The 9,250-nt window shown below is 42.4% G+C and overlaps 1 long non-coding RNA gene across 1 annotated transcript; it reads left to right on the top strand.

Annotated features, from left to right (window-relative positions):
• Window positions 1-5,646: 5,646 nt before the first annotated feature.
• LOC124654240 lies at window positions 5,647-7,931 on the top strand. The gene is made up of 3 exons (XR_006988263.1): window positions 5,647-5,716; window positions 6,403-6,482; window positions 7,873-7,931. It is a non-coding gene; the product is annotated as an uncharacterized LOC124654240 (long non-coding RNA).
• The last annotated feature ends 1,319 nt before the right edge of the window (window positions 7,932-9,250 follow it).

The following is a 9,250-nucleotide window of genomic DNA, read 5'->3' as shown; positions in this document are numbered from 1 at the left end:
AGGACAGATGGTTGGACGGCAAAGCCATAAAGGAGGTGGCGCCAGAGGTATATGCGCTGGTACCAAAGCGCCGGAGAAAGGCGCGTACGGTCCGCCAAGCCCTGATGGACCGCACCTGGATCGCTGACATAGTAGGGGCGCCAAGCGCCCTGGCACTGTGGCAGTACGTGCAGCTGTGGAGCCGGCTCAGGGATACCCAACTCTCGGCGGATCCGGATAGGATGGTTTGGCGTTGGACGCCGGATGGCCAGTACTCCTCCAGTTCCTGCTATGACGCCCTCTTCCAAGGGGCGATAACTGCAGGCTTCTGGAAACTGAACTGGAAATCCTGGGCGCCGCCAAGGGTGAAATTCTTCTTGTGGCTGGCCTGTCTTGACAGATGTTGGACGGGGGAGAGGCTGGCCGGACGGGGTTGCCGCATACCCCCAACTGCCCGCTCTGCGACCAGTCCACGGAGACCATGCGCCATCTTCTCACAGGCTGCTCGTTCTCCAGGATGGTTTGGTTTGAGGTGTTGTCGTGGATCCGATCCACTTCAAGCCCTCCCTTGGCTGAGGGCGACTTCGCGGAGTGGTGGTCCCCGGCGAGTGCGGACCGCCCCTCGCCAGCTTCGCAAAGGCACTTCGTCGGTTATCATGCTTACGGCATGGTGGATATGGAAGCATCGAAACGCGGTGGTCTTCGACAACGCGCGACCTTCGGTGACGTCCCTATTCAACGACATCGTGGCGGAGGCGCGGCTATGGGCGGACGCGGGAGCCCGGGGTGTGCGCCTGCTGCTCCCCTAGACTAGGTTTCTTTTTCCTTTTCTTGGGTCGAGTTGTACAGCGTGGTGTTCGTCCGGCTTCGGGCTTGTACATATGACCTTCTTTTCTATCAATGCATCGAAACGCAAGTCTTTTGCGTTTTCGCGAAAAGAGTACTGCTAATTAATATTGACTTTGGTTCTCAAAATTTGGGGCTTACATTTTGTGCATAAAATGTGTACTTTACATCCATAATTTTCTTTAGTAACAAGATATCCTTATTGCTTATATATTTTAGGATAGCCTAGAAAGCTGAGGTTTGTACTTACATCTCTTGAACAGAAACATGCGGAATGTCAGCCCAAGTTCTGACCATGGTTATATATCTCAGACTATGTTGACTCTTGATAACCAATACAGGTTGTTCTATCAATGTTGCAAGAGCAAGGAGCACACTCTGAGGCGAGATACTAGAAAGGTTTATCATGGAGAGGATCTAGTTGGGTTCTACCATGGATGCGCCACAAATTTGTTGTGGACAACTTCTGCTTATAACATTCTCCAGCTTCGAGTTGATTCACAGGTTCCTTCTTGACCTATACCCTCCTAAACCTGAACAGCAAACACAACTGCTGAAGCATTGACTGTACCATTCATGCGTCTATCCCTACTGTAATCTGACAAATAGAAATCGTAATTATCCTGCGGCACCATTTACCTTGAGGGATTCTGATAACAGAGACTTTGATATCGCAACAAGTAGCCGTGATTCAAAGCACAAACCAGTGTAGTAGAATTAGCACCTGTGTATGTGGAGGTATACATGGTGTGGGGGCATTGATATTGGTCGGTTTGTTTTCTGATGATGATGACGAAAAGGGAAGAAAGGAATTTTACTGTAGGTACATGAATAACTGCCCTAACCTTTTCTACTTTGAATCCATGATTTTGTACATTTATCCTGTTACATTTTACAATTTACTGTGTTTGGTTATACTTACAATATTATAATCCAAGCACTCGAAATTTTGAGCTCTGCCAGGTCAGAATGTTTACACCGGTTTATTTTTTATATGCCGAGCGTTTTTTTTGTCTTAGTTGGGCTGTTTTCTGAGTGTTGCCTTGAGATGGCTGATGTTTTAACTTGTGGGCTGTGTGTCGACAGAATATTGGCTCGAGCCTTGTGGGAGTCGTTTGGGTGACTTAACTAATTTCAACCTTAGACCAGATTTTTGTTTAATGCCTGGAGCTTGAGTTCTTATTTAAGAGGGTTTTGTTGTCTACAATGTTGCTGATTGCGCTTGTTGTACCCGATCTGCTGCTTATTAAAAAGATGGATTTTTGCCCGTAAATTGGATATTGCATTATCAATTCCTTGTTCTAATGGATAGTTAGATTGTAAAATCTAGACAACAATCATTGTGAATAGTCTAAGATATTGTGAAATGTAATGTTCCTTGTAGTGCAGTTTGGCTAGATTATTTGCTTATCTTGCCATGAAATGGATATGTATGCAATGGTAGGTTAATCAGCAACTTCTCTGATCTATATGCAAATGTTATTGCAGCTGGAATGCTACTTTTCGGGATAACTTGAAATTTTCATGAAAATAGTTGCGCTTTTTTCGTCGACAGCCTAATAGTAATTGTGTACGCTATGTTGCTGAGTAGTATATTATTGATGTTTTAGGGTGTTCTGGGGCACGGAGTGGGTGACGTCGCGGCTCGGCAGTGATGAGCATACCAACCAACTTGGCCAAGCACCAAGTCCCATCATAGCCAAGATGATGGCAAAGGTCAACGGCGGGTCTTAGGTCATGAGCTCACCGTGCCGCAACCGTGGTGGCGGTGACGCTCATCCTCGTGGACGACCTCTTCGGTGAGCTACTATTTTACCACTTGGATCTCTGGATCCCATGTGAAACATCGCACCATGGCTTTACTATGCTCCCGCGCTTGAGACAATGACCATTATTTGATTTATTGTGATGATGATCATATGGTCAGTGTACTTTCTAAGTTCGGTTCCTAAGAATTTGACATATGTTCCTACTTATTAGAGGTCCTGCTAAGCCAATGTAGTTGATGATTTTGTGCTATAGTCCTCAACTTGCTATTATTTGGTTTTTAATACCACTTGTTGGTATTGTGTGATCTTGATCTTCGCAAGGTCTGGGTGTTGCTATCACCTATGTGTGTATATATAAATTATGCTGGCAAGGTTTAGATATTCCTTATGGTACTTGTGTTCTATGTTTACATTTTAGATTTCTCTGATATTTCTCTTGATATGAATATGCTCATGTGTACGTCTTGTGCAACAGTGAACTAGGTATCCTGGTGTAGTTGAGAAACAGTGCTGGCAGCGGGAGGCGCAACGGCCTCTCCTCGGAAGATGGACGCGCGTGGGTGGACCCGCGCCCGAGGGCCGCCATGGTTGCGTTCGTCCTTGTGGCGAGCGAGCCAAGGACAGGGGAGGGCGGAGATCACCCGTCGTCCCTGGTGGCTGTTGGGGACAAGCACCTTGGGCGACAGCTGTGAACGGCGAGAGGAGCTCCCCACGCTGCAGGAAGAAGAGATGGTGGTCGCCTGTCCAGAACTGTTGTTGCCGGCACCGGTGACGTCCCCAAGCTGTTGCTGCCATCCACGACTCAGTCATGCTGCTGCCGACGACCTCCCCAACCTGTAGCTGCCCTGTGAGGTCCATCTCCTTCATCTTTTGATCTTTTCTTGCTAAGAATTGTATATTTTTCTTGTTAAATTGAATGTGTGCGTAGGTCTGTTTCACTAAATCAACTCCTAAATCAAAAAATTCATGCTTCGTCAATGACATCTGAAATCATACTATAGCTTTCCAATATTACAACTAAACGGATGGCTCATTTAAAATGAGTCTGCCTCTGTCAAATCTTACATATGAAAGCTGCAAGATTGTTTTGGTGCTTCCTACCGAACACACCCCCAGTCGACGCTTGGCGTCTTCTGTTGTTCTTTTCTTGCTGGTCTAAAATGATACTATATGACTCTGTAAATATACTGAATATGATGAAGTTAGAAAATTCTCACATTTATCAGCTTATGAATCTACTCGTGTTATTCCGACGGTCCACTCTAAAGATACCAGAAATAGTGCGTACAGATACTAAAGTAGCGGTTGCATCATCTTCTGCCCCTAGTTGACCAAGTGAAATCTTTAAAACTATGGTAGCATATCCTCTTCATAACCTTTCAATACCGCATGATATCTGCAGTAAATATGAGGGGGTTGTAGTGATGAGAAGTATGCTTGTAAATCCACGGTAGAGCTGTGAAATGGATATGATGGTCTGGTTATACTTATATCTACTGGACAGAAAAATGTAGTAGCTTTGATGGAAGTTGATTGCTTATGGTTTGTGGGTGGCGGTAGGAAGATAGGGAGGAAGCAGTAGAAACATACCTCAGACTATGTTAACTCCTGATAATCATTACAGGTTGTTCTCTCAACGTTACAAGAGTATGGAGCACACTCTGAGGCAAGATCCTAGAAAGGTTTATCATGGATATGGTCTAATCGGTTTATACCGTGGATGCGCCACAACTTTGTTGTGGAAAATTCCTGTATATAACTTTCACAAGCTTCGAGTTGATCCACAGGTTCCTTCTCAACCTATACCCTCCTGAACCTGAACACCATACCTAGCCGTTGAAGCATTGACTGTACCTTTCATTTGTCTATCCCTGCTGTAATCTGACAACTAGAAATCGTAACTATATCCAGCGGTGCCATTTACCTTGAGGGACACTAATAATAGAGACTTCTGTATTGCAACAAGTAGCTATGATTGAAAGCACAAACCATAGTGTGGATGTATACGGGGTGCGGCAGAACATTGATATTGGTCAGTTTGTTTTCTCGATGATGAAAAGAGAAGAAAGGATTTTACCGTATGTACATGAATAATTGCCCTAATCTTTTTTTATTTCGAATCCATGATCTTGTACATTTATCCTGGTGCATTTCATAATTTTACTGTATTTGGTTCTAACTTACGATATTATAAGCCAAGCTCTCGAAATTTTGAGCTCAACCAGGTCACAAAGTTTAAGTTGGTTTATTTTTTGATACGCCGAGCGTTTTTTTTTTTTGTCTCAGCTGCTCAATGTTGTCTTGAGATGGCTGAATTTTTTTTAGGAGGATGTGTTATTCTAGTTAACTTGTGGGATGTGCGTGGGCAGCATGTTGGCTCGGGGCTTGGGTTTCATATGGGTTACATTAACTAATGTCAACCTTAAACCAGACTTAACTAATGTCCACCTTAAACTTGATATTTATTTAATGCCTCGAGCTTCAGTTCTTATTTATGAGGGTTTGTTTTCTATAATGTTTTTGATGCACTTATTGGAGGTGATCTGCTGCTTATGAAAAAGATGGATTTTTGCCCCTATAATGCAAATTGTGCTATCAATTCCTTGTTTTAGTGGATAGTTAGCATGTAAAATCAAATCATGGTGAATAGTCCAAGATATTGTGAAATGTAATGTTCCTTGTAGTGTAGTTTGGCTAGATTCTTTGCTTATCTTCCCATGAAATGGTTAGCCATGCAATTGTAGGTTAACCAGCACCTTGTCTGATCTATATGCAAATGTTATTGTAGCTGGAATGTTGCTATTTATGATAACTTGAATTTTTCATGAAAATAGTTGCCCTATTTTTGCATCAACAGCGTTGTAGTAATTCTGTACGCTATGTTGATGAGTAGTATATTCTTGATGTTTCAGGGTGTTCTGGGGCAGGGTTTGGTTGACATCGTGTCTCGGCAGTGATGAGCATCCCAGACAACTTGGCCAAGCACCAAGACAACCTGCAGGTGGGTCCCATCATAGCCAACATGATGGCGAAGGTCAACGGCAGGTCCTATTGAGCATCATGAGCTCACCGTGCCGCAACTGCGGTGTTGGTGACGCCCATCCTCGTGGACGACCTCTTCGGTGAGCTACTGGTTTACCACTTGGATCTCTGGCTCCCATCCCATGTGGACCATCGTGCCATGGCTTCACTATGCAACCGCGTTTGAGACGATGACCCTTGTTTGATTTATGGTGATGATGATCATATGGTCACTGTAGTTTCTATGTGATTTTTGCTATAGTCCTAAACTTGTTATTTGGTTTTGAATACCACTGGTTGGTATTGTTTGGTCTTGATATTTTATTGCTAGATCTTGGCATGATCTGGGTGTTGCTACCACCTATGCGTGTATAAATATTATGCTGGTGAGGGTTAGATATTTCTTATGGTACTCGGTTTTCTCTGTTTACATTTTAGATTTATCTCTCGAATCTGCTCCTCGTGTATGTGATGTGCAACAGATGAACTGGTTATCCTTGTGTAGTTGAGCAATTGGTATCTATACATGCATCTGGTATATACATGAATGGTTATTTTCTAAGTGGCGGACTTCATGACTATGTGCTTGCTTATGTGAGCTCTGCTTTGTAAGAATAGCAAGCTAGACTACAAGCTCTTCTATTATTAGAACTATCATCTCGATGTTATAATTAGAGGCTTAGAGTTTTGCTTTTATCCATTCTTGCTTTGAACTCAGTTCTATTGGTTTAATTCACAATGTTATGACATTTCATTGCACCGATATTTGATGCTTCCTAACTGTAAGTTATTGAAGCAAGGGAGCATAGGATGCTGATGTCTGATTCATGACTATTGGGTGGCCTTCTTCGACTTTCTAGGTTTTTGGTAAGTTCCTCGGTACCACTACCGGAGGGATATTTATTGTGAGACCATATATTGGGAAGATCAGTATTTCTCGAATATGGAAAACAATATCACAAAAAACACCATTCGTTATGTTGCAATTTTTTTATCATTTTGTAAGACCATATATTGGGAAGATCCGTATTTCCTTCCAAGCTCAATTGCATTATTTGCAAGTGTCATTGTAGGTAGGTGGTGTGTATATGTGTGTCATGCCAGTCCATTGCCATGCACGTGACATACATCATTGTCCTCCATATCGATCATTTTCCTGAAAGAAAAAAAATATGACTTTGACTTGAGTTGCACTCCACCGTATTGCATTTGAAAATCAAGGCCTGGTGCTGCACTATTGCTGGAGCGAGATCAATTCTGCGAGTGTGCTACTCCAGCTTTGACTTGTGACCTTCCCTCTTCATTCCTCATCCATTCGGTGTGGCGCCATCTGCCAATTTGTCAGGCTAATTGGTGAGGCCATTGCTGCTCCAGCAAGCTTCCATGACGGTGACTATCCTAGAGCAGAACCGTACTTTGTGGGTCCTATGTGGTAGGAGTGGACTGGTGCATGTAGTAATAGTTGGGTAAAAAGCTTTTAGTTCTTTTTCCAGAAGATGGTTTTGCCAAGCTTCATGCACTAGCTAATGCAACCAAAAGTACGGTCTGGATGGAAAGCGCAAGACAATTATCTTATACACTTCAACAAGGTTGATGCTTTAATCTGATGTTAGCAACAAGGTTGCATTCCTCTTCCGATTCATCGCTTGCTGCAACTTTGTTTTTAGAAATAAGTAGACCGGTAGTTTTTTATTGTGTAGATCTGATGCATGTGAGAAACTAAGCGATTTTCTTAGTTAGTTCTCGTGTGTAAATCTAATGCTTGTACAACTAGAATAATTTAATTTGTTTGTTTGGTATTTGTGTACAAATTAATTGTGATTTCTCTCCTGCTGCAAGGTTTAGGCAATCTGGGTGTCGTTGTATTAATTCACCATGTTTAATTGTTGTGGCACAACCACATAATATTTGAACTGGAACCTGTTATTGTATTGGACCTAGCTCTAAGGTGTAAGAAGTTTTTTCAATTTGTTGCGTTGCTAAGGGATCAAGCTCTAGGATTTTAGCTACTTTGTTGCTAAACAAAAATTCAAGCCATGGTTGATTTATGTGAGATTATTAGAACCACCTTAATTGGTGTATTGTTGCATGTGAAAATGTTACCGCTACTGTCATACATCAAAGCAACTTTCAACTTGCTTATCTTAAAATTCTTAGTACGTCTTTTAAACTTGACAATAAGCAATCTTGTTATTGTATACATAGTCTATTTTATGGATTGATGATTTAAGTTGATGGTACTCTTCCATTTGTCTAGCTGTTGCATGGTTTCGGCCCTCGTCCACCTGACCTGCTGCTGGATTGGTGAGCAAGCTGATGCTGCTGCCATGGACCTCTACAAGGCCGGCGAGGGCAGCTTCACCCTCGAAGCCGTGGGCGGCAAGATCTCGCCTCGTCTGCACAGTGCCTCATTTTGGGAACAAGGCCGCAAAAAGGTGAGATATATCGTCTTCTATATCCTTAGACCATACGGAGTTGCAGGACGCTGACCGAGTGTAAAAAAATACGATCTTGCACAACTTTTAGTGTATTGGAACCTAAGAGCTTCTTTTGTGGATTTATGAGGCATTTATACATTTACCGCAGGACTACAATCACTTTTTTTAATTGGTTTAAGTGACTTTTTTTCTCCAAGGATGGTAGCAGTTCGACTACCTAGATGTGCTAGGCAGTAGCCTCGTAACGCTGTAATTTGAGCACATCGGATGCTTTAAAAGTTCATTTTAGGATTTGAAGGTGATGCATAAGTTGTGTGTCTAATGATCCTCCCGTCTTGGCCTATTTTTAATTAAAATGGTGTATTGGATTGTGAAATTACTGAAGACCGTGAAAGAACCTGCACAAATTCAAGTATGTTCAAATTAGATGCTAAATCAAAAGCACATATTTGCTACTTCATGGCCTATTTAAATGGACGGCCGTGAACTTGGAGGATTGTTTGAGCATTTCAATGCATAATAGCAAGAGAGTGTACTTGACAACTAGGGTGTGTTGCGTGTCACCTCCTTTGATCTTTAGTACCAACAAGGAAGACATTTAAATGCATAGGTCTCTATCATCTTGGTATCCAAATTACAAAGAGATCTGTTTGGTTTTTATTCTGAAAAATTGATGAGTTTTGTAAATGTCTGTAGAAGGATTAGTTTGTTCTACTTCTTGCCCTCTTACATGTATCAAGCTTTTATCTTTCTTATGCTGTTTTCTTCTGCAGCCTGATACGAGAAATTAACTCGTTATCTCGACTCGCCTTCTTTTGTCACTATGGCGATGCCGGCAATTTACAGCCATCTCATGATCAGCAAGTCCGGTGGCCTAATATACTCGCAAGGTATCTTCATTTTCTTGTCCTCCTCTTCGTCCTTCCGTAAAATGGAGTCTAAACAACCTGCACATCTCTTCAGGACTATGGCTCGGCAGGGAGAATGGACACTAACAGCAATCTACGATTGATGCATGTTATCTCACAAACACTGGCTGTAATGGTATTGAACTCCTAGAAGCCTGCAACTTCGACCTCCATTGCTTCCAATTTCTTACCGGTATTGGCTTCTGTCATGTTTCATGTAGCTTAATTCAAAAATCATCTACATGCTCCTGAATTATATTTTGCTTCTTGATGATTACTTGTTGTGGGA

This window comes from Lolium rigidum, chromosome 5 (assembly GCF_022539505.1).
Source record: "Lolium rigidum isolate FL_2022 chromosome 5, APGP_CSIRO_Lrig_0.1, whole genome shotgun sequence".
Lineage (NCBI taxonomy): Eukaryota > Viridiplantae > Streptophyta > Magnoliopsida > Poales > Poaceae > Lolium > Lolium rigidum.
This window is presented reverse-complemented; position numbering and strand designations above follow the sequence as displayed.